The 5,008-nt window shown below is 42.6% G+C and overlaps 1 long non-coding RNA gene across 1 annotated transcript; it reads right to left on the minus strand.

Moving 5' to 3' along the window:
• Positions 1-2,265: 2,265 nt before the first annotated feature.
• Positions 2,266-3,238, minus strand: LOC142164857 (uncharacterized). Its single transcript, XR_012695933.1, has 3 exons — positions 2,707-3,238; positions 2,569-2,622; positions 2,266-2,500 (listed from the first exon to the last, which is right to left on the minus strand). It is a non-coding gene; the product is annotated as an uncharacterized LOC142164857 (long non-coding RNA).
• Positions 3,239-5,008: the final 1,770 nt, after the last annotated feature.

Consider the following 5,008-nt stretch of genomic DNA (forward strand, 5'->3'; position numbering starts at 1 on the left):
ACTATGTGAGGCACTTTAAGGCCAATTTCCAGAAGGCACATCCCAACAAGGATCTACATGATTTGATGTGAATGGCAGCAACAGACCACCAACAGCATAAATTCCGGAGGCATATGGATTCTATCAGGCAAGAAGACGAGGCAGCCTATCGTTGGTTAATGCGACATGACCCTGAAAAGTGGACGTTGCATGCGGATGGTGGCAGACAATGGGGAATTCTTACTACAAACGTGTCAAAGTCCTTCAATGGGTTATTGAAGTCGGCAAGAGGATTATCTGTCACAGCCATGGTGCGGATGTCGTTCAAGCAGATGGCAGAGAGGTTTGTTGAACGATCTGCAACTGCAATGGAATTGATGGAGAGAGGTGTTGAATTTATGCCAGTGCCGATGCAGAGATTTGAGAAATACAGACGGCGAGCACATTGGCATTCATTTTTGCAGTATGATAACGAAAGAGGTATTTTTGAAGTTCGCATCGCTATCCATAATAATCGGGGTAATAATGTACATACCTTAAATGAATCAGTAAGGTTATGCTCCTGTGGGAAATGGTCCATCTACCACATGCCTTGCTCACATGCCATCAAGTGTTTTCAACGTGTTCGTTATGCGGAGACCAACTATGTTGATCAACAATATAGTGTTTCCAAGTACCTAAACACATATAGTGGTCAGTTGCAGCCCGTGAGTGCTGAGCATTATTGGCCTCCGGAACCATTTAAAATGGTGTGTAACAAGTCTTATTTGCGTAAAAGACAGGTGCAGAAGAGAACGCATATACGGAACCAAATGGATGTTAGTGACACCGTTTATGCGCGCAAATGTGGTATATGCTCGCAAATAGGACACAACTGTCGTAAATGTCCTTCAGCTGGTTTGGGTGGCAAAACTAATCAAGCTCGTGGTGGGTGTTCTTCTAGTGTACCTAACTACCCATGAATTGATGTTGTAATAATTAGTTGTTATGTCTATGTTGCAAGATTTATGAAATAAAATTATGTTTGTTAACTATGATTTGTACTTTCCCATTTTATCTATTTAAATAATAATTTAATAAAATTATCTGTATATTTATTATGTGTGTGTTGTCTTGTCGAACTGAAAAAGCTGACCAGCTGACATAAAGTTGTCTTGTCAACATCATGATATTTAACACGCAAAGTAAGCGCCATTAGATAGTACGTTATGTGTGTGTTGTCTTGTCGAACTGAAAAAGCTGATCAACTGACATAAAGTTGTCTTGTCAACATCATGATATTTAACACGCAAAATATAGCGCCATTAGATAGTACGTTATGTGTGTGTTGTCTTGTCGAACTGAAAAAGCTGACCAACTAACATAAAATTATCTTGTCAACATCATGATATTTAACACGCAAAGTATAGCGCCATTAGATAGTACGTTATGTGTGTGTTGTCTCGCCTATAAATAACGAGCTCATTGTAGTTATTTTGTGTGCTCAAAATTTACTAAAAACAAATATTTTATTAAAAGTAAGGGTTTTTTTCACTAAAACAAATATTACACAAATGGCTCAACCTCTTCGTCCACTAAAGTGCAACTGTGAAAAAACATTCTTGATGCAAAATTGTTGGGACGGTGGTGAAGTTAGACGCCGCTACTGGCACTGTATGAACCAGTTTTACAAGGTTCCCGGCGAACCTATTTGTGATTTTCAGGAATGGGTTGATGAACCATGTTATCAGGAATGTTACAGAGAACAACTACAGTTTCTTCATAATATGTGTTTAAGACAACGGGAACATGAAAAAGAAAGCAATAGAATTATTGCAGACTTGAGGGCGAACCTGAAGGAGGTGGGAGAAAAAAAATGGAAAACACAATGGAATTGTGAAGCACAAAAGGAAAATAAAAAAAAATATAAACTGGAACTTGCGGAGGTGAAGGCAAAACTGAAAGAGGTAGAAGAACAAAAAGAACAACTGGAAGAATGATTTAAGTGGTTGGAGCGGAGAATAAATAGCAACCGGGGCTAAACATTGGCATGTATGTGTTTAGTGTATTTTCCATTTTTCATGTATTTTTATTATGTTGGCCTGCTATGTTTGTGTTTGTGATTGTGTTTGTATTGTAGTAATGTTTTCCTTGTTTGTTGTACTAAATTTTATTTTAATTGAAGTAGAAGTTAAGTTTAAGTGCTTGTGTTGCACTAAATTTTATTTTAATTGAAGTGGAAGTTAAGTTTAAGTGCTTGTGTTGTACTAAATTTTATTTTATGAAACTATCAAACGAATGGAGAACTAAAAAAAGTAATGCGCATATTCGATTAAATATTGTTGTTAATGTATACAAAAATATTATTTACACCATGTCAATGTGTCCCGCATCCGGTGTGTCTCAATGCAGCCACTGGCCTGAGGCGCATCCCCTCCCGCCCGGGTACGCTATCAGGATCATCATCATCAAGTCGTCTCCTTATAGCCGGATGCGGCGCAGGATGACTTGTATCGGTGGTGCTGTCAGCTCCAGTAGAAGGCTACATAATAATATGAAACTTAGTATAGAAAACTACATAACAATTCACAACAATTTATATTGTCTTACCATCATCGTCTCTAGATCTTGAATGTAGTCATCTGTCGCTGCATCGCATGAAGCCTTAAAAAGGAAATTAATAAAGTTAAAGAAAATAAATAAGTTACAGTTAAAACAAATTCAAATTCAATACTAATAAATTCGTACCTGCGCATGTGATGTGGAGCCATAACTCAGTCGACGCCCACTATAAAAATCTCAGGTCGGTCAATCCTCAACAGTGGTAGACGGGCCTGGGAAGTATCTCCCTCAATCCACTCCTTGAATATCCGAGCCCATGATCAATAATTGACCCGATGGGGTCACCTACGATGGCATTGGAGTGCGATAAATTCCAAGGCTGTAAGACGGCATGTCCGTCTCATCCATGCCACCTGCCATATCAGTAGCAGGAGCCTCAACGCCCCCTTGGTGGGGACCACCTCCTCTCCGCCCACGACCACGTCGTCCGACACCACCAGCGCGTCGGCCACCACCATCTCGTGGGATACCACGACCTTGATAGTACTGCGCTGGGTCCATATAATCAGCCTCGTGTGCCAAACGTTGATCCGATCGGGCTCGCTGCAGTGTCTGGGAAGCCACATCCATGAATCGACGACTATACTCCTGCATGGCCACAGGATCATGGACATGACTCTGCATCTGCTGACCCATATGATAGACGGTATGCAATCCAATCGTCTGTACAAAGTAAAAAATATAAACTACATATTTGGCACTAAATTACAGGTATATAACTAATAATAACAGAAAACATACCAGGGCCTCGTGTCTCTCGGCGTATGGGACGTACCGACCGTGTTCCTGATGAACTGGGTTCCCGATAAAAAGTCGGGAAACAGTGCGGTACCATGCCATATAACGTTGAATAGGAAAGTGCTGCAGAGGTGGGGTCAAGTCCCCTCGCCTGTCCCAAGTACCCAACTGCTCGTTAAGCCATGCCATAAATGTGTCGTCCGCCTTGGACCGATCATCCCTCTCATAATGTAAAATATGCCATGTAGGCGGAGCCGGTATAGGTTGTGGCAGGCCAAACTGATGAAATACCCGCTCGGAGGCATGGTGCTTGATAATATTGAGGCATATGAGTGGGACAGAAGCCCTCCAAATATGTCGGCCGAACGTGCAATACGCTGGCAGGGTACCTATCACCTCATCGCTGTACGGCGTCCATATGAACTATCAAATAAGAACACAAACCGTTAGTATGCACAACACTAAGTTAATCTATAACAAGTAAGTTTAGTTAGATATTCACCTGTGCGTCCTCCAGCAGATCCAACACATCCCTACAGAGGGGGAGATTATGATGGGCATCATACTCTCGTGCAAGAGTACGACGCATAACCCACCTACATGCTAGAGGGAGTTGCGAAATTTCTACATTAGCCGGTAGCTATTGTAGAGGCGGCTGAAACTGCAGAAATCGCTCCCAGACCCAAACCTAACATACAAAATTGACGTAAAGTATACGATTAACTATAACTAGGTAGAATTGTAACTAATAGACATATTATTTGAATATTTTGTCAGCTGTAGAAGCGGCAGAAAGCCACCAACGTCTCTCTGTGTGCCGATGCAAGCCCGACACATCTGCCTGTACAGATATGAGATGACAGCACCACCCCAGCTGTAGATGGTTGTATCCTCGAACCGGGCAATATGATGCAGAAAACGGAGGCTCACTAGGTTCCCCGAAGTGTTGGGGAACAAGACCCCCCCAAATAGAAGGAGCAACAACAGCCTCGTATATCGCTGTACATCCACCTCCGCTGACTCGTCGGTGATAGTATGGTGGATATGCACCAGGTGGTCTCTAATAGGGACCAACTGTAGACGACTGGACCCAGACGCTACCACCTCGTCCTCTGGCATGAAACCCGTGAGCATGTGCAGCATATCCCAATATGCCTGCCGCGAATAATATCTCATAGTCGCAGGTAGTAAAACTGGCAAGCCATCAGCGGACATGCCATATAAAATCTCAGCGTCCTGGAGTGTGATGGTGGCCTCGCCGATGGGCAAATGGAAAGTGTGCGTCTCCGGTCGCCACTGCTCAATCAAGGCCATGATCAAAGCATAGTCGAGCTGTATCCGGCCAATCCTAATAATCTTATATAATCCCATCTCCTCCAGGTAATGGACCACACGGGGATGTAGAACGCGGGAAGGACTCAAAAACTCCCACAATAGATCCACTCTCCTAGCCCGAAAAGTCTGCGTAAGCAACTGTCCGTCCCATATATACTCGGATCTATGCTGGGGCTGTAGGGCTAATAGATCCAACGTCCGAGGGCAGGGATGTATAGTCGCGTCCATGTCGTCAACTGTAAAGTCATATTTTGTAATAACTTAATTGTACAAATTATATATATATATGGGTTCAGGGCTCGATACTTTGAAGGACCAGTGACACCAAACTATCATTAATAATTATGTATTTTTA

Source organism: Nicotiana tabacum, chromosome 10, assembly GCF_000715075.1.
Source record: "Nicotiana tabacum cultivar K326 chromosome 10, ASM71507v2, whole genome shotgun sequence".
NCBI classification, from domain to species: domain Eukaryota; kingdom Viridiplantae; phylum Streptophyta; class Magnoliopsida; order Solanales; family Solanaceae; genus Nicotiana; species Nicotiana tabacum.